Genomic DNA, 21,649 nt, shown 5'->3' with positions numbered 1-21,649 from the left:
ATATACTGTCGCCCTAAGGTACTTTGGGGGATTTCATGCTCTACTAAAATGTTGTATATAATATATATATGGCTAGTCTGTCCTTGTAGCTCAGAGTATAGTGAAGAAATCCATGATTCTAATGTATAGTTGCTAAGATACAAAGGAACTCAGCAACTCTGTAACAGTTTTCTGAAGAGTAATTACATGACTCTAGCAAGTTTTATACAGTGTAGCAGAACACCTCAGGATACTTGAAATTGATATGCATATGACAATCATTCTGGAAAGCTAGGAAACCATGATGCTCATGAAAGTAATGGTAATATGTAATTTTCAGTTTTAGTATAAAAGACACTTAAAATCAAACTCACATTTAAAAAAAAAAATAATAATCAGGGATTGCTGAAGTCAAAATCATTTATCTTCAGTCCCTTCTCTTTGAATGTATATGATAGTGCTACATTTTTTAAGTTTAATACTAGTCTATATCTAAAAAAACCCCACAGAGGTGATCTCTATTTAAAGAAATCTTTGTGTTTAATTGTCAGATAACATTCACAGTTCTCAATTAATTTTGAACTCAATCACTCTATAAAACATTTTCAGATTCCTTTGACATCACACTAGCTTTAGTCCAGACTTGCTTTAATCTAACTTTAATTAAATGTTTCTTACTCGTGTTAATTTTCAGTGAGCATGAAAAGGAGTATAAAATGTTCCTAGTTGATGTGAACGAAATGTGTAGCAATGGAAGTAATTTGCATTTTGTTTTTCTGTGTTTTCTCTTCAGTCTCTGTTTTCCTTCATAGTGAAATAATTATATACAAATCAGAAGAGGTTTTGTCTCTGAAAAGGCAGTTATTTCCTTCTTATATCAAAGATGAAGGAAAAAAATGGTGGAAAAGATTTTATTTGCTTCTGTATGCCCAATGAGAGAATCCACCTCTGGAGAATAAGATTACTAATCTGTGAAACAGATTTATAGCAGGTACTGATTTTTAGAACAATGAGCAATAATTTTCTTAGTGAAGTTTTAAACTCCTCTAAAGTAAAAGTTTTCTGCCTGAAAGATGGTTTCATGGAGATAACTTTCTAATTTTTTGTAACTTCCATTGTTTTTAAAGCATGGTTCATGCATCAGAATTGGTTTTTGTCCATGGAGATTTTTGAATTCTTGGCAGTTCAATAGCTGCTTTTAAATGGACACATTAACATTAGAAAATATGAAACAGCTATTGAATTTACTAAAGTTGCATTAATTTTATTCATACTAGTTGAAGTATGTCTATTTTTACTTTGAAAGTAATCTTCAGAAAGAAATATAAGTTATATAAGTGTTAGAGCTGAGCAAAGATTGGAATACATAGGTTCTTAAATCCTTAATTCTCTCAGAGAATACGTTATGGATTTTCAAAAGAAATCCTTTTGTGAGTTTATGTAGCTTTGATGGTTGACAGAAGAAGAGGCAAAATAGATTTCTGGATTGTTCACATTATAAATTGTTGCATTTAAGGTAATGAATTACCTTGGTAAGAGATGAATCTCCTTGTGTTCTAGCTGGTCCTCAGAGATTAGAGGGGCTAGGGACAGCTGGACTTATCTCTTAATAGGTATGTCAATTGGGGCCGTAACTGTAGGCCTGACACCAGATGCATGAACAGCCCGTATGCTGTAGGTCCAGTTGCATTCAAGAGAAGCAGTCAGGTTCACGAATAGTACGGTTTATTCTTATGCAACATCTACAGATTCTTTAAGATTGCCTACGATAAATGCACAAACTGCAGGTTGGCTATATAGCACTACACAAAAGAAAAACTATTGCAGTCACACACACTTTATTCCCAGGTAATCATTTGGTGTAGCTGAAGGCCTAAATCTTACCAAAAGGCGTCCCTTCGGGGCGGGGTGTGTGTGTGTGCGAGGAGCACAAACCCATCGATCTCTCCTTCTGATTTGGTATCAGATTATCGTCCCTCCAAGTTAGATACAAACTCAGGGAAGTATTTGTCTAAGTATGTATGTATGAGTGGGTGGGACTGTGGTCAAGCCATTGTTTCTTGAGTAGCAACACAGCACATTCTTTTGGTGCAAGGTGTGTGCTCTTTCTGTGGGAAAAGAGGAAGAATGAGAGAAAAGGTCCACAGAGTACTGCAAAACAGAACTTGAGAGAAGAGGAAGAGCAGGAGATAAATCTGCATAGTCATGTCAAATATTCCTTGAGAAAAGTGGAAGACTGTGCGACCTCCACCTCGCTTCACATTCCTCCTTGGTGCCATGGCAACACAAATCACTGGATCTCCATCCCATCCTGTGTTTGTCCTGGGTACCATGTGTTAAGGTTTTACAGTTTTTTTTCTGTTTTGTGTTTTCCCACACTTCCAACACAAATTTACAGAGTTGCCACTCTCCATTGGCTTGTCAAATGTATTTATATCTGACAGTCCCAGGCAGGCACCTTTAGTTTGCTGGTAATATTATTGTTACAAGAATATCTGACAGTTTCAAAGACATGTATGTGAATGTTGCTATGTATATCATCCCTTTAGGTATTCAGCATAACTTTTAAGCTATAAACCTATTTTTTCTTAATGGAACACTTCACATGAAACTGCTTAGGAATAGCATATGTTGAACTTTGTCAAGTTTCAGCAATAAGTATATCTTGTAACTGTGTGCCATTCAGTCTTAGTAACTGGAATTACTAAGGAACAAATAATTCCCTTTACCTAGACTGCTTTCACTATATTTTCATGGAAAGCTGAAGCAGAAAAAGATTGTCTTACCCTAAACAAAGTGACAGTCAGTCAGATACATTTGTTTCATACATGGTAAGATAAAATGTGTGACAGTGCAAAGCTGAATAAAGGTTTTATCAGCATAAGTATGGGATGGCTACATCAGTCACAAATGAGAAACCCTTTAGTCAGCCTTATAGGTCGTTCCATGCACATGTCAATGAAACATAGAAAATAAAATTTACTGAGGCAGTTGTGAAGTACTGCATGTGTTGCATGTTGTCTCAGAGGTTTAGGATAGTCTGATAGCTCCACAAAAGCTGAATGGGTAGTTGAAACACAGGTGAGTACATGAAAATTGCCTGAAAAACTTTGGAATGATAAAATATATTTTATTTGACAGTATTGTAAATTAATAGAAATTTGGGTATTATATTTTTGCCTCTGCTAATAATAAAAATAATCTTTTCCAGACACTCATGTGATTTTACTAATCTCATCTTTCTTCTATGACATGCACTTAACCATGAATTTTGTTAAACTATATTTTTAGAAACTTCTGCTGACTAAACGCTAAGGAGAAGCTCTGGCAAAAATGACATTGAAGGTTTGCTTTTCCTCTGAAAGCAGATGGTCTAACTTTATGTTCTCCTCCTACCTTTCTTAACAATATAGGTATCAGACAGATTAATACTGACAAGTGTGAAATTCATCTATAACATTTTAATATTGTCACAAAAAATTGAATCAACAGTGTACAAAGGGTGAAATTCAATATTAGCATTCATGTCACAGACTTCTGAATACAGCTCAGATTCAAATCTGACTATTCAAAGCTGACTATTAAATCAAGCTTGGTGCTTGAAGTAATTACATTTCTTTATTAAATTAAAGCAAAAATACCTTTGTGCAATTCTTTCTGAAGTACTGTTTTAGAAATATTTATTTAGTATTTCTCTCTGTACTATTTTTTTTTCCTAGCTCCTAAGATGGCAGTCATGAATCTTTTTTTAAGAAGTCCTGCGTATATTCATTTCCCTTCCTTCACTTCCACCGTTTATGTTTGACTTTTGGTTTTCATACATTAACAATGTGTTTCTAAATAAGGGATATTCAGAGACCTAGTAATATGTATTTTGAAATGTCATTCATGTCTCTTAGGGAATATCAAGTTTGGTAGTTTCACACAGTTGATAATTTGAAGATAGGCTATACATTCTGGAATTGGATGCTTATCTTTTTCTAATTACACACTGAGGTAAACATCATAATCAGCAGATGCTTGTAATTTTGGGAAGAGAGCACATGCATCATCTAAGACATACTGTAAAACATATTTCTGTAGGAGAAATTTCTAAATTCAAACTTTTTAACTTTAGAAGGAAAGGACAAATACAAACAAGAGTAAACAAAACTACTGAAGATATGTGCATATATATAAAAGAAATACCCTCTCTTTTTTTTTCTTTAATATTCTGTAAAAGAAAATACAATTTTGAGTCATTTGAAAACTAACTTTTAGAATTAACTATATCAGAATATGACAGTGTCAAACATTATATCTGGAACTTTTAAAAAGTATAATAATCTTATGACCAGTACTAGTATTTGTAAGGATGCTAGTTATAATGAAATATAACCACCTCTACATTCATAGTGACAGCCTATTGTTATGGTATCTATTAAATATCTATTTTGTACAGGATATGATTTAGTTTTATTATTGTGGCTTTTCGTAATTTCTTAGATATCCGAGAAATGTGTTTGAAATTGTTATTCTGCTTCCATAGACCATCAATTCAAACAGCGGAGGCAAATGTACCATTCAGTTTTTCACAGTCTAACCACTGAATTTCTAGGAGATGGAATTTCTTGTGACTTTCTGAAATTAAAAAGTTATTATTTCCCCTGTTCTTATTCACAACACACTTTACATAAGTATAATGTGCTTTTATCCAGGAACTTGGGCTCTTTGAATCATTTCTCAGGGTATATTAGGAATGGGAAAGCACAGCTGTACATCAGATCTCAGACTCTCTCTTAAAATAAATTGTTAAAAACCAAATATATAAGTTCCATAGTTTCTTTTTTTCTGAGCTGTTGATTTTTAGAAATAAGTACACATTTTTCCACAGCATCCAAGGATGTTTTTGAGAAAGTATTATTTTCTAGAAAAGAAACCTAGAAATAATGTAACCAGGTAAGTTTTTGCTACTATCAGTAAAAGCCTCAGGCTATGTGTTGACCTGATAGTGCAGGATCTCACAATTTGTCTGGACTTCTTGACCTGAACTTATTTTAGCTTGTTTTACTTTAACAGCTGTCTAATGACCATCTAGCTTTTATCTAATTGATTTTTTTCCTAAATTAGTATTATTTTGTGTTGTAATGCCTACTACAAATAATTTCCATAAAGATAAGAGTAAGAAGCAGTTACTATATGTAGAATGAACTTTGGCCCTAGAAAGCTAGTGTGACATAGAAGAGGACAGTCGTTAAATGATACCAGAGGTGCCAATGCTGTCAGCAATTAACCAGTGGTGAATTATGGATACAAATGCAAATTTATAAAAAACCTCACAGTTTTAGGGGTAACACAAAAGAAAATAACCAGTATCTAACTCATGTTCAACATACGATGCCTAACAAAGTCAAAAGTAAAATAAGCTATAGTCTGGTGCAGTGTATGAAACATGTCAGAAAAGTGGACCTTAGGTTGTTGAGAAGGAAACATGATTGTGCTAGTCCTGGAAAATCAAAGGAGGAACACTGACTATTAAACACCATACTTCTCCCTGTGAAGGCTTCAGGCTGGTGAGAACTCATTGTAATCCCTCACTGCCATTCCAAGGCAGAAGCTCTCACTCAGCCTTAGGCTGAAGGAGTAGTGGATGGGTGAACATAGCACCAGAGGAAAAGGGGAATGGGAAATAAGGTTTTTTTGTATAACAGATATTAAATGCAACATTGTTAGGGAGCTGTATATTAATCAAAGTATTTGTTCTGTGAATGTTAGTGTCAGTGTACCTGATCGAATAATAAACTTTTTTTGTGTTTTGATTAGACTAGTAATACATTCTTGGCTTCATTTGTATCTTCTATATTTCTGTGCTTGTTCCATCACAATATTTTGAGCATAATAATATATCCACACCATGATTTCAGAATATGTTCATAGACTGAGAGCAGTAGGGAACTACATGTTGTTAGTCCAAATCTGGGGCACCCTTACAAGAGATCCACTGAATTTCTAAGAATATGCATTATTTAGTTAAATTGTGTTAATTTTTCTGAAGATCTGGAAAAATAATACTCACAAACTCTATAAATAGGATTATTTAAATATCAGTGCTGATATTTACAGACTAATATTTTGTAACCCTTGCTGATAATCCCTGGGATACACTGTTAGTCACTGACCTCCAACTAGACTTTGTGCCACTGATCACCACCCTCTGGGCTCAGCTGTTCAGCAAGTTTTTAATCCACCTCACTGTCTGCTTATCCAGTCCATACATCAACAGCTTGTCTGTAAGGATCTTTTCAGAGACAGTACCATAGGCCTTAGTGAAGTCCAGGCAGACATTATCTACTACTTTCCCATGATCTACTAGGCCAGTCATTCCTCTGTACAAGTTTATCAAGTTGGTCAAGATGTCTTCCTCTTGGTGAATCAATGCTGACTACTCCCGATGATATATCCTTGTTGTTCATGTACCTGGAAATGGTTTCCAGGATTAGCTGCTTCATAAGAGAATATATATGTAGAAACCCATCTGATCCAGCTAGTCTTGTATGACACAAATTAGATCAGTAAAAAGTTTTGGGTTGGTTTGAATTTGCATGACTCTGGGGCCTTCCTCACTTAGTATTGCATATACCTTCCCACAGATAACCTGAAAGAAAAGTCTATGGCAGGCATGTTGAACAAATACATAAACATGATTACATAGTACAGGAAACCATAAACTTATCAGGAAAATCTAATGCAAAAGTGTTCTGTTCTTAATGAGACAGATCTATGTAGTGTGTTATATGCAGTAGATTGTTCTGCATACACAGTTAAGTCATTTCATAATTCAGTACATTGAACTGAAGACTTATCCATTTAGCTCTCACTCAATCAATGAAAATCTTTTTTCTGAAGCCTGAATTAAGGAAAAGTATCTGCTGGTAGCCAGAGAAATATTTGGATTTTTTAGAGCTATTTTAAAATCATTTATTCAGCCAATATAACTGCCAAACTGAATGAATGAGCTTTCTAGGAAACAAGAACGAATGATTAAAAAAAAAGTTAAAAACAAAAGAAGTACTTCCTTGAGGCTAGAGAAGACAAAAGTATCATCAACTGCATAAGCAAATGACTGACCAAAAATAGCTCCAGAGCTGCTAACACAAACTGCAGAAGGAGATTGCCAACCAATCAAATAGTACTGCTAGAAAAGAAGTCCTTCCTGTCTGAGCAACTGTATCCTATGATTCAAAGAAACAGGGTAAAAAATGCTTCAGTCTGATAAGAAAAACATTCTCTTTTCAAGATGCTTCACCTAATTAAGAAAGAAATAGAAAAGCAGTCTAAAATATTATTGTTCAGTGAAGTAGTGGTGCATCAGTTTTCAAGTGCCTATAGAAGTCTCTTTTTAGGAGTATGGAATGAATGTGCTTCTCTCAGGTGACAGATGTTGTAATAAAACACAAAGAAGATGAGAGTGAAACAACATCCCATTGCTACAGGTAATAGATTCTATAAAAAGACACTTCAAAGCTACTATTTTTTTAGTTTGTAAACTGTCACTTTACCTCTTGATTTTGGGGTGATATAAGTGGATAAAACCCTTCCTTTCCAAACCTTTCAAACCAGGGTGTTTTGATACCCTGACATAAGCTATTGAACTGTTCACAGGTCATGAAACAGGATGACATGACTGATAACACTCAACAAGACCAGTTGTAGTTCAAAAGCTCACACTAAACAAAGGAGACAAAAAAATATTCTCTTCTCAAAACCTGTATTAAAGTACTTGTTTGTAAGATCTGTTCAATGCTCCTTAAGAATACGTATGGTAGACATCACATGAATTACCATATATAAACTGTCTTCATTAAAATTGACTAATTGAATCTGAATTGAATGAAATTAAATTAAAACATCAAGTGAAAAAATCAAACAGCTTTTTCTATGCTGAGTTAACAGCTGTAATGGGTTGAACTTGGCTGGCTGCCAGGTGCCCACCAAGATGCTTTCTCAGTCTTCCTCCTCAACAGAACAGGGGGAGAAAATAAGACAAAAAGCTCATGGGTCAAGATAAGGACAGGGAGATCACTCACCAATTACTGTCATGAGCAAAACTGACTGAATGTGGGAATTTAATTTAATTTATTGCCAGTTAATAAGAGAGGAGGGTAGCAAAAAAAGCCCTGAACTAAAATCAGCTTCTCCCCACTCCTCTCTTCTTTCTGGGCTCAGTTTCACTCCTGACTCTTCTACCTCCTCTTCCCAAGAACTGCAGGAGATGGGGAATGGGAATTGCAGTCAGTTCATAATGATTCGTCTCTGCTGCTCCTTCCTACTCATGCTCTTCTGCTGTTCCATAATGGGATCCAACCACAGGAGACAGTCCTTTATAAACTACTCCAATGTCAGTCCATCCCACAGGCTGCAGTTCTTCAAGAACTGCTGAGCGTGGGTTCTTTCTACAGGGTGCAGTCCCTCAGGAATGGACTGCTCCAATGTGGGACCCCATGGGCCACAGGTCCTGCTAGAAAACCTCTGCCTGCATGGGGTCTCTATGGGCTACAACTGCCTTCAAAGCACATCCACCTACTCTGGCATGGGGTCCTCCATGGACTGCAATGTGGATATCTGCTCCAACATGGTCTTCCATGAGCTGCAGAGGGAAAACCTGTGACACCATGGTCTTCATGAACTGCAGAGGAATCTGTGCTCTGACACTTGGATCACCTCCTCACCCTCCTTCTCTCTCTGACCTTGTTGTCTGCAAGGTTGTTTCTCCCAAACTTTTTCTGTTCCTCTTTCTGACAGCTTCTGTGCAGTTCTTTGCCCTTTCTTAAATATGTTATCACAGGGAAGTGATCTTACCCCTGTACTCGGCACTGGTGAGGCCGCACCTCGATTCCTGTGTTCAGTTTTGGGCCCCTCACTACAAAAAGGACATTGAATGACTCGAGCATGTCCAAAGAAGGGCAACGAAGCTGGTGAAGGGTCTGGAGCACATGTCATATGAGGAGCGGCTGAGGGAACTGGGGTTGTTTAGTCTGGAGAAGAGGAGGCTGAGGGGAAACCTCATCGCCCTCTTACTACCTGAAAGGAGGTTGCAGAGAGCTGGGGATGAGTCTCTTTAACCAAGTAACAAGCCATAGGACAAGAGATAATGGCCTCAAGTTGCACCAGGGAAGGTTTAGACTGGATATTAGGAAGTATTTCTTTCCAGAACGGGTTGTTAGCCATTGGAATGGGCTGCCCAGGGCAGTGGTCGAGTCCCCATCCCCGGAGGAGTTTAAGAGTCAGGTTGATATAGCGCTTAGGGATATGGTGTAGTTGAGAACTGCCAATGTTAAGTTAATGTTTGGGTTAGATGACCTTCAAGGTCTTTTCCAACCTAGATGAGTCTGTGATTCTGTGGAGTGTGACAAGTGCAAACACTCTAGGGGACTTCTAGAGAGTATTGAGTTTCTTTAGATATAAAATCTATGGGAGAGTATGTGCTGGACCTGTTGATCATGAATAAGGAAAAGTGATTGGTGATGTGCTTACCGGTGGCATCCTTGTCTATGAGCAACTATGAGACAGATCAGTTTGAGATCCTGAGAAAAATGAGTAAAAATAAATAGTAGAATTACAACCATGAAGTTCTGGAGAACAGATTTTGGCTTATTTAGGGATCTGCCTGTTGAGAGGTCATGAAAGACTGTCCTGAAGAGGAAAAGGCCTGAAGAGCTGATTGATCTTCAAGGACAACTTCATCAAAGCACAGAATGTTTCATGCTGGCATGCAGAAAGCTGATCACGTTCAGTAGCAGGCCAGCACATATGAACAGGGAGTCCCTGACTGAGCTCCAATGCAGGAAGGACATGGAGAGGGGTGGAGGCAAGGATGGGCCACCTGGTAGGACATCACTTCTGTGTGCTAGGTTGGAGATCAGAAAGCAGAAGTTGAGCAGGAGGTGGCACTTGCAGGAGATGTGAAGTGAGGGCTTCTGGAAGTACATTGCAAAGGGAAGATTAAGGCTGAAAGAGCTGATCTTATTCAGTTTTAAATAGGGAGGCTAAGGGAGATCTTGCTGTCTTCATTTACTGAATGGGAGGCTGTAGTGAAGACAAAGCTAGACTGTTTTCAGAGGTGCACAGTCATAAGACAAGAGGAAATGGGCACAAGCAACAACATGAGAAATTCTGATTAGATACGAAAAAAACCCTTTTTACCATGAGGGTGGTCAAACACTGCAATGAGTTGCTGTGGCAGGAGTACCCCTCCCATCTCAGGGGTTAGATCTTTTAAGGTAGAAACCACTGGCTCTTCTGTGCCCTTATTTTTGTGCCTCTGGCAGCACTCCGTGGTTGCTGTCATGTACAAACTCTGGCCTGGTGCAGACCAGCATGCGCCCTCCACTCCACATGGTGGGAAAAGAGAGGTGGGACCCCTGGTCGACAGATGAGGCCCTTAACCAACAAAATGCTTCGGTTGAGAGACATTTCTAGAATGCTGACCATATGTGACCACAGTTCAGGTCTGACTAGGCTATAAAATGTGGCCCCACCAGAGACCCCTTTTGAGTGGTTCTCCTCGGAACAGAGGGTCTGTGATCGGAAGCCCTCCCTTTGGAACTGGGATGCCACTCAAGGAAACTTCCCTGGATTGAGTGTCCTCACCTCTCCCTTGGTGAGTGAATACTTCTTCTGGATATCCTTGAGTGAGCTCTTGACCCTCCTTGAGTGATTGATTACATCTTCTAGATATCCTTGAGTGAGAAGTTTCCCCTTCAATGAGTGATGTGTGCACACTTTGGAGTCACCATTCTTGTGTGTCATTCTCCTGTGTTATTGTGTAGTAACAGCTTCCCCAGCTGGCACACTTGAACCCATTGTTTGTTAAATGTTATCAAAACATTGTTTTGGTTACCCTCATCATCTCATTGGTTTTGGCTGTTTGGATTCGATTACAAATTAAAGTTTGTTCAAGTTTATTATCTGTGTGAAGTCTCTTTGGTATACTTCCGTAAAAGTTGCACAGAGAGGCTGTGAAATCTCAGTCCTTGGAGATAGTCAAAACTTGAGCAAAATCATCTAAGTGGATGTGCTTGAAGACGGCGATTAGACTAGATGACCTCTGGAAGTCCCTTCCAATCTAATTTTTAAAATTAAATTATACAGCTAAATTGTAATTGTACAGTACTATGATGTTGTCATAAGTGTCCAAAAATACCCCTCCCATGCTAGACACTCTTGTATTGGTCTTAATACATCTCAAAACTGAACAACTTGAGGAAAGAACATAAAGGGGTAGATTATCTTTTGACATTACTACCTTTATCTACATTAGCTACAGGGGAACAGAATTGATTTATCTCAGTCAACTATCTTATTTGCTAAGAAAAATTTGATATGTTTTCCTTTTCTTCTGAAAGTGAGCTGTGTCAAAAGACAAATTAACTGTTAAGCATTCAATCAACAGATTTGAACACTTCAAAATTTAACTGATGTAAAGGAAACTTGTGGATTTTTTCTTAAATTACCCAGAATGGGTGGAGAACTTTGGAAGAAGCTGTACAGTTTTACTGCTATTGTTTTGGTTTAATTGATTTTGGAGTTTCTGAAATTGTTGTGAAAAAAATAAGGATAAATTGAATTTTAATAAAAGATAAGATACTGACAGTACAAATTTTTCAGAACAAATATTTGCTAGTTAAATCACACATAGAAATAAAAAATCTTTAATTTAGTAAAAGACATTTTCCTTTTTTTGAGTGGCTGAAAATTACCTCAGAAAAAAAAAAGGATCCTTGGTTTTGGTTGAATAAGGTTGTTTTCCATCAGATCAAGATTTAAATAAGAGATCTTTTCACAAAAAAAAAGGTCACCAGACGTTGTAATCTAACACAAAAAAACCCAGGTCTTTAAGAGGAGCAATAAGAGCCATGTATTATATACTTAATGAAAATTTACATTTCAGCCAACCATGCGGAATTTCGCTGGTTCATGTGCCAACACTAGTTCTTTATGCATGTATCACATGAAACTATTCAGATTAAATTTTTTAGACTGGGCCTGTTAAAATTAATGAAGACCACATATGAACTTGAGATAAGAGTTTTACCTGTGTTTTCATCTCGGTTTATACTGCAGAGCTATCTGCTCTTCTGAAGAGGTGTTCAAACTAGTCAGGAGTTAAACCTACTACGTTCTTTACACTCATGGTAAAAGTTGTTATCCTTTGCAGCTATAATCTAAAATTATTTCAAACTGCAATATCTATCTGATATCTTGCTGTTGGCATGTGGTGAGTAGACTTAACAGTTATTCTGTCAGGATAAAAGCAAGCAAGGATAGCCCCAGTTTTTTTATTGGTGTGTAGGTATGAATAGTACATAATTCCATCTAGCATTTATCCAGGGTATGCTAAATGATAGGTGGGTTTCTGAGAAGCAAGAAAAACTCCACTAAATATTCTACTACAGTAATTCAAATATATAAGCTACAAAAGGTTTCCTATGAGCACATCCACTTTAGAAGTCAGGCACTGTAAAGTTGCATATCAAGAAAACCATCTTTACTTCCAAGATAAATTATTGCATGATTAATATTAATTGTATATTTTATAGCTTCTAATAATAACTTTTAAATGGAATTTGCAGCAAGAACACTAATCCTTAAAAACTGAACATTATACAACTAAAGCCCCATAGGTAGGTGATTTATACAATGTTCCATTACTGATTGTGGTTTTGACAATGTGCTAGAGTTATTTCCCCAGCTGAATTTCTATCTCTCTTTTAATTCCTTCTTTTTATTTTTGAATATTTGGACATATTTTTTTCTTTGTGGTTCATGATTTGATTAAAGTTAAGGCTGCTTTAAACTGTGTATGGTCAAGAAGAAAACTGTCCCTGTCTAATTATAGGGTTCTTTATTCTCCAGTAAAGTGCAGTCACTTAACAGGGAAAAGAATTCTGGTCACAAAGATGGCAAGATGCACATATCTCTGAACCTGATTTCCTTGAAAACATGGTTCTAAATGCTAAATTAAGCACAATAGTTTCTGCTTTATCTGCAGAACTGCTGTCCAAATCTTCCTTAAAAAGATTGCTATTTTATTTTATTTTATTTTATTTTTTTTATTTATTTTATTTTATTTTATTTTTTATTTTATTTTATTTTATTTTATTTTATTTTATTTTATTTTATTTTATTTTATTTTATTTTATTTTATTTTATTTTATTTTATTTTATTTTATTTTATTTTATTTTATTTTATTTTATTTTATTTTATTTTATTTTATTTTATTTTACTGTCTGGACCCAGGCAAGAACAATTCCTGCTGGCATTGCCACTAACGTTTTTTGCAGTGTTTTTGCCACTGTGTCAGCTGTTGCATCTCTGTTTTCTTTTTTCCTACTTCATCTTGACAAGTCATTTTTCATTTCCTATTGCTAGATGTCCAGCCTTGAGTCACCTGAGGAGTTTCCTATACCTGAAGGTACATAAACATTGCACTGGGATCCTCTGGACAACATTGTCAGAACTGTGCTTGGTCATTCTGATGGATGACTACAGATGTAATTGTCATCATACAGTTGTTGCTTGCACTTAGGAAACTAAACGACCTTCATTTTGACCTGTAATTAGGTTTTATAATACATAATGTTTAAGTCATTTATCTTTTATGGTCACTGATTAGATGAAACTCTATAATAATTCTTACAGTTCAGTTTATTCCTCATTTTTTGTTGACGCAGTCACTGAAGGGAAGAATTCAGACTGCTAGAAGTGTTCTATCCATGAGGGGGGTTTTTGGTTGTTTTCATTTCAGTCCCGATTTAGTTAGACTTTATATGGTCAGCTTTGAGGATAACTGAGTATTATTTTTATTTCGGAACTCTTACATGATTTCTGTTTTCAGCTTTTCATAGAGTGATACTTTTGAAATAGCAAGCTGACATACTCACTTCAGGAGGACTTTGACACAAAGAACACAACATAAATTTATCTGAAATCATGTTTAAGTGCTTTTCTCTGTGGTTATAGTGCTGTCTGCCACAATTCTTATGTTTCACATTCATAGAGATGGTTTGGCTTAAGAAAATTTTAACTAATTCAGTCTAATGGTCATTGTCATGTGTTCTTTCATGAGAGATCGAATTAAGGAAGACCAAATAAGCTCCAGTATTTCACAGAATCCCAGAATCATTCAGGTTGGAAAAGACCCTTGGGATCATCGAGTCCAACCATCAGCCCTACTCTACAAAGTTCTCCCCTACACCGTATCCCCCAGCATCTCATCTAAACGACCCTTAAACACATCCAGGGATGGTGACTCCACCACCTCCCTGGGCAGCCTATTCCACTGTCTGACCACTCTTTCTGTGAAAAATTTTTTCCTAATGTCCAGTCTGAACCTCCCCTGTTGGAGTTTAAAACCATTCCCTCTTGTTCTGTCACTAATCACCTGTGAGAAGAGACCAGCACCAGCCTCTCTACAATGTCCTTTCAGGTAGCTGTAGAGTGATGAGGTCTCCCCTTTGCCTTCTCTTCCTCAAACTGAACAGTCCCAGCTCCTTCAATCACTCCTCATAGGATTTGTTCTCCAGGCCCTTCACCAGCTTCGTTGCCCTCATCTGGACTCACTCCAGCACCTCGATATCCCTCTCGTATTGAGGTGCCCAAAACTGGACACAATACTCCAGGTGTGGCCTCCCCAGTGCAGAGTACAGGGGGACAATCACCTCCCTACTTCTGCTGGTCACACTATTTCTAGTACAAGCCAGGATGCTGTTGTCCTTCTTGGTCACCTGGGCACACTGCCGGCTCATGTTCAGCTGCTTGTCAATTAGAACCCCCAGATCCTTCTCTTCCACACAGCTCTCCAGCCACACCTCCCCAAGCCTGTAGCGATGCATGGGGTTGTTGTGGCCAAAGTGCAGGACCTGGCACTTGGCTTTGTTGAAGCTCATCCCGTTAATGTTGGCCCACTGATCCAATCTATCCAAGTCCCTCTGTAGTGCCTCCCTATCTTCATGCAGATTGACATTCCCACTTAACTTTGTGTCATCTCCGAACCTACTGATGATATACTCTATGTCCTTATCAAGATCATCAATAAAGATGTTAAACAGAAATGGTCCCAACACTGAGCCATGAGCAACACCACTTGCAACCAACCGCCAGCTGGATTTAGTTCCATTGACCACCACTCTCTGGGACCAGCCAGCCAGCCAGTACTTGATCCAGCAGACGTACGCTCATCCAGGCCATGAGCAGCCAGATTTTCTATGAGAATTCTATAGGGAACTGTGTCAAATGCTTTTTGAAAAAAAGGTAGGTAATATCCACAGCTTTTCCCTTGTCCAATTGTCGGGTCATCTTGTCACAGAAGGAGATGAGGTTTGTCAGGCAGGACCTGCCTTTCATAAACCCATGCTGACTACACCTGATCCCCTGGTTGTCCATTATGTGACTTTTAATGTCACTCAAGATGATCTGCTTCATGACCTTCCCTGGCACCGAGGTCAGACTGACAGGTCTATAGTTTCCTGGATCCTCCTTTCTGCCTCTCTTGTAGATGGGTGTCACATTTGCCACCCTCCAGTCCAATGGGACTTCCCCAGTTAGCCATGACTTCAGGTAAATCATGGAAAGCAGCTTGGCAAGCACATCTGCCAACTCTTTCTGCACACTTGGGTGTAACCCATCTGGTCCCACAGACTTGTGTGCATCCAAGTGGTGTAGCAGGTCTCTGACCACTTCCTCTTTAATTGTGCTGACCTCATTCTACTTCCCCTCCCCATCTCCCAGCTCATGAGGCTGGGTGTCCAGGGAACAGCCAGTTCCACTGCTAAAGACTGAGGAAAAAGTAGGTGTTGAGCACCTCAGCCTTTTCCTCATCCTTTGTTACCATGTTTCCCTCTGCATCCAATAAAGAAGGGAGATTTTCCCTAATCCTCCTTTTGTTGTTAATGAATTTATAGAAACATTTTCTATTATCTTTAACAGCTGTAGCCAAGTTGAGCTCTAGCTGCGCTTTGGCTCTCCTAATGTTCTCCCTGTATAGCTTCACTACTTCTTTATAGTCTTCATGAGAGACCTGGCCCCTCTTCCAAAGGCAATAGATTCTCCTCTTGTTCTTGAGATCCAGCCAAAGGTCCCTGTTTAGTCAGGCTGGTCTCCTTCCCCGTCTGTTTGTTTTTCAGCACACGAGAACAACCTGCTCCTGTGCCTTTAAGACTTCTCTCTTGAAGTATGTCCAGCCTTCCTGGACTCCCATTTCCTTCAAGGCAGCCTCCCAAGCGATTTTGTTAATCAGTCTTTTGAACAGGTCAAAGTTTGCCCTCCGGAAGTCTAAGGTGGCAGTTTTACTAACCCCTCTCTTTGTTTCTCCAAGGATCAAAAACTCAATCATCTCATGATCACTGCACCCTAGACGGCCTCCAACCTTTACTTCCCCCACAAGCTCTTCCCTGTTCACAAGAAGCAGGTCCAGGAGGGCACCTTCCCTGGTCAGCTCACTCACCAGCTGTGTGAGGAAGTTATCCTCCACACATTCCAGGAACCTCCTGGATTGTTCCCTCTCTGCTGTGTTGTGATCCCAGCAGATACCCAGGAGGTTAAAGTCCCCTACAAGAACAATGGCAAGTGATCGCGAGATTTCTCCCAGCTGTGTATAGAAAGCTTCATCCACCTCACTGCTTTGGTTGGGAGGTCTATAGCAGAATCCCACAGCAAGATCTGCTTTATTGGCCCTTAACCTAATCCAAACACTCTCAACCCTGTTATCACTATACTTCTAAGCTCTCATAGCATTGTCTAACATACAGGGCCACTCCACCACCTCTCCTTCCCTCTCTATCCCTCCTGAAGAGCTTGTAGCCATCGATTGTGGCACTCAGTCGTGTGAGGCGTCCCACCACATTTCTGTTATAGCTACTATGTCATAGTTCTTGTGTTGCATCATGGCTTCAAGCTTCCCCTGTTTGTTGCTCATAGCGCGTGCATTGGTATAGATGCACTTGAGATGAGCTAATGAATCCAACACCTTTTTGTGAGTGTGGGCCCCATTCCCTACCAGACCCTTCTCAGGTGCTTCCATGATTTCTAAACATCTATCCCTTCTCTCAAATGAAATGGCACAGGGAGAGCCCTCACCAGTCCACCATCCCTCAAGCCTTGGCATGCTTCCCTTGAGCTTATTCCTAACAGGCCCAGTTATCTCCCCCTCCCCCCTCATATCTAGTTTAAAGCCCTGTCAATAAGCCCTGCTAACTCCTGCCCCAGAATCTTTTTCCCCCTCTGGGACAGCTGCATCCCACCTGTTTCATTTGTCACCAGCAGACCAGGTGCCTTATAAACTTCGCCATGATCAAAGAACCCAAAATTCCGACGGTGGCACCAGTCTCCAAGCCACTTGTTAATCAGATGTGTCTTCCACCCTCTCTCGGTGTTTTTTCCTTCCACTTGAGGGATTGATGAAAACATGACCTGAGCTCCCGAGCCTTCAACTAGCCACCCCAGTGCCTTGAAGTCCTTTTTGAGTGACTTTAGACTTCTCTCTGCCACCTTATTGTTACCTGCCTGGATAACCAACAAGGGGTAGTAATCAGAGGGCCGCACCAGAGCAGTGACCTTCCTTTTAAAATCTCTGACCCAAGCCCCAGGAAGGCAGCAGACCTCTCTATGGTATGGGTCTGGTTGACATATGGGCCCCTCTGTACCCCTCAGAACAGAGTCACCCAATTTTTCAATTGCAGCTGTACTGAAGTGAGATATGTAAAAAGTTTACAAATATTAGCTTTTAATAATTCTAGACAGAATATTTTGTTCCTCATTTCCTAACTGGTTTGAGAAATCCTGGTGCAATGTATTTTATCTCTTAAATGCACAACCATACCTTTCCAGTTTCATAATGAAATCAGACAATATAACAAACAATAAGTGCTTTAGTAATCTTTGCAGATAAGAGTTTTTAAAAATAGACCATAAAGTAACATCAAAGGAAAATACCAAGGTTCTCAAGTAGTCAAATATTGAGATGATTGTAATTTTAAAATCTACAAATAAATTTAAAACCAGAGATGAAAATTATGTTAGGAAAAATATAGGCCTTATTTCTATTGCCAAGTGCAAGGGATTCAATGGCAACCTTGAGACCTAGTTTCTGGAGCATTGGATGAAAACTTATGAATACTTTCACTGCATTTAAAAAGGGTCATTGACCTCAAGCTTGCAAAACTGCCATGTGTTGTTAAGTGGGCTTTAAATTAAGGATAAAAGAGGGAAGAGGAACTGTCACATAGCACAAAAGAACTGACATGATCTCCCAACCCACAAAATAAGCAAATGCTGAATGCATTAACTATCTTCTATTTTAGAACAAAAAGATGAATATATTATAAAATGTCTAGATTAATAGAAAAATAAATGTACTGGGTCTGGCTGAGACGGAATTGGTTTTCCCCTATAGCAGCCCTCATGGTGCTGTTTTATGTTGGGAGCTGGCAGGGTGTTGATAGCACACTGGTGTTGTGGCTACTGCTGAGTAGTGCTTACACAGCAACATTCCCCCCCACAGTGGGATGCGGTGGGCAAGATCTTGGGAGGGGACACAACCAGGACAGCTGACCCAAACTGACCAAAGGGATATTCCAGACCATATGACGTCTGCTCAAGTATAAAGCTGGGGAAAAGGAGGAAGGGGGTGGGGTCACTCTCGGTCCTCCGAGGCAACCACTACGCGTATTGGAGCCCTGCTTCCTGAGAAGGCCCGACATCGCCTGTTAATGGGAAATAGAGAATAAATCTGTTTTCTTTTTTTGCTTCCGTTCACGGACCTTTGCTTCGCTTTGCTTATATTAAAACTGCTTTTGTTTTATCCACAAGGGTTGTTTTTTTTCCTATCTTATTTTCTTTCCCCTCTTTACCCTGTTGAGAAAAAAAGGGGAAGGGGGGGAAGTGATAGAGCGACTTGGTAGGTACCTGGCATTTAGCCAAGGTCAAACCACCACAACAAGATAAGAAACTGCATTATATGATGGATCTGTTCTAACATTAATAATAACTTTGTGGTAGTTATACATAAATGAATCATCAGTATGAAGACATAATAATCTTTATAAAAAGCATCACAAAAGCAACTATATTATAAAGATGGCATATATTGGAAAAGGATGACAAATACAAATTGTGGAATCTCATTGGAAATTCGTTGGGTTAAAACCAAGAAAAGAAAAACAGAACTGAGGGAGGGCAATTTTTTCTCTAACTAACCTGAAATTAACTGTTTACACTGAAACTAAATGTTTAACTGCTAGCAAAGAGAGTCAAGCAAACCAAGAAGAAATGTTTCTGAATAAGTGTGGTTTTTTCTCATTCAGGGAGACAATTATTCTTAAAATGTAATGTAAATCATCACACTGATATAAAAATGCTTTTAAATGCAATCGGTTTTTATTAGAAAAGATTTTCAGAAGTTCTGGAAAAGATTATGATTTATTACCATAGAAATTAACTTTTTTTTTTTTTAAATAGTACTGTGTTCCCCTATGAATCATTAGTTATTGGCTTTAATTGAGAACATGGCTAGGTATTCCAAGAGAAACTGTAATTGAGGTCAAACATAGTAGAAAGCCTTGAACAGAAGCTATATCAAAGCAACCTTACTCTGACAGTGATAGCTTTCTGCCCAAAAACCGAACTTAGTCCCAATTGGTTTAAGCTGTACAGAAGGAATTATTTTTTTCATGTTTTCATTAAACTCAGTTTTATTAATTACTTCAATTATATGTGTATGTATACAGGTATGTCTGTGTATACACTTCCTAATATATGCTCGCTGTGGCAGCTACACAGCATTCTCATCTTAAACATGCTTTTGTTAATTGACTTGCCCTTGGTTAAAAATGATCTATATATTTCAATTCTGTGACACAATCAAAATTGGTCACAGAAGACATCATCCGTCCTTCAGTATTTCCAGTCTTTTTGTCACTGCAATAAGTAGGCACTAATTATAAAGCTTAGGAGAAGCATATATGTTATCCCACTAGGATCATCTTTGCTGCCCATCTTAATGACTAGTTATGTTTCTATACATCATTAAAGTGACACATTATTTGTAGGTATTTTTAATTGGCTATTTTTCTTTCAATATTTTTGTTTTGTTAGCAGTTGATGAAGGAGCCACTAGTGATATCTTAATGACCTTTTTAAACTAAGTTAATACATTTTTGAGAGATTACTGCCTGATCCATGGTACCAATATATGTATTTGGGCCAGATACTTTTTCTAGCTGCAGAAGGATCCTTTAAGGATACCAAGAGTACACAAGAGAATTTGTTCAAGATCATTTATGTTTTATAGAATCTGGCATTTTGTAGCTCAATACTTGACCACGATGAATGACACTGATAAAGCCTGATACAAGGTGTTCCTTATGTGTGGAAGCTTTTCTTGTTTTAGTTTTATTTCTGCGTATTTCTTAGTTAATTATCACTTTATGTAGGTACAACAAACAAATAGAAAATGAGATCTTTCAGATACGCTCAAACCCACATATGCAAGGCTGATTTGGTTTAGATTTATCTCATGTCTTTTTATAATCCTTGTTTATGACAGAGGGTGATATTTTATTATTTTTGACAGACGAGCACTGCTACAGAGAGGTGATCCTTCGGACAGCTGCTAAAATTAAGTAGCAACCATTATTTTCATTGGGAAAGATGCATCTCATGTGGTTATTTTAATTTATATTCTAGCTGAGTATATTTCCTAAAGATATGATCTCAGTATAGAGTTAAGCAAACTGCTAAATGTCTGCCATGAGTGTTGATTCAAATTCTGTTTTATTTGAGCTTTGGGTTTTGAGTTCCTGGGCTTTGGTATATTGGGTAGATGATAAAATATTAAAAAATGATTTGAATATTTATCAAACTGAGCTACTTGCACTAGTGAAAACAAATCAAATACTTTTGAATAAAAACTTATGTTCTTTTACCTGTGATGCCTTGAAATTAGGCAATTGCTGTCTGAATTGATAGAGGAACTGGGTATCTTCAGTTATAGTTTATCCAGATGGTTTCATTAAACTGTAGACACCGTAACTCTCTAGTGAGGGCATATTTCTGATGTCACGTAAAATCAATGGCAAAGCCACCATTGATTTCAGTGGGAACACGACTCTGCTGCTGCAGTGCCATGATCACGCCTGAGGCTGGACTCCCTGTGGAGAGGCATGAGCTCAATGAGCCACTTCTAAGTTGCTTTGCAGTAAGGTGTTCATGTGTAAAAGGTTAAATCTAACTAGAGTGCTGTCTCTTTTCTTCTGGTAACTTCAAAGGCGAGTTTGGATGTGCTTGCTGGTGAGGGGTTTTAGTGCACATTGGACTGAGGTTTACTGGCTTTCAGTATTAAATGATATAAGTCTGAGTTTACTAAAAGAAGGTTGTGCAATAATAACAGGTGGTTATCATGTTTGATCACCCAGTGTGAGGGCATCTGAGGTGGGAAGGCTCAGCTTCTTTGGGGACCTGTGCCTGTTTTCACGAATTGGAGAGCGACAGGCTTGTTCTTGTGGTCACTTCTTATGGGTGCTTGTAGTTTCAACGTTCCCTGCCCCTCTTTCTTCTTCCACTTTGGCTGAAGGAGAATTTTAAAGGACTCTGAACAATACTTTTGGGAAATTGAAATCTCATTGTCTTGTAAAT

The sequence above is a fragment of the Strix aluco genome, chromosome 1 (genome assembly GCF_031877795.1).
Source record: "Strix aluco isolate bStrAlu1 chromosome 1, bStrAlu1.hap1, whole genome shotgun sequence".
Taxonomy (NCBI): Eukaryota; Metazoa; Chordata; class Aves; order Strigiformes; family Strigidae; genus Strix; species Strix aluco.
Note: the sequence above shows the minus strand (reverse complement) of the source record.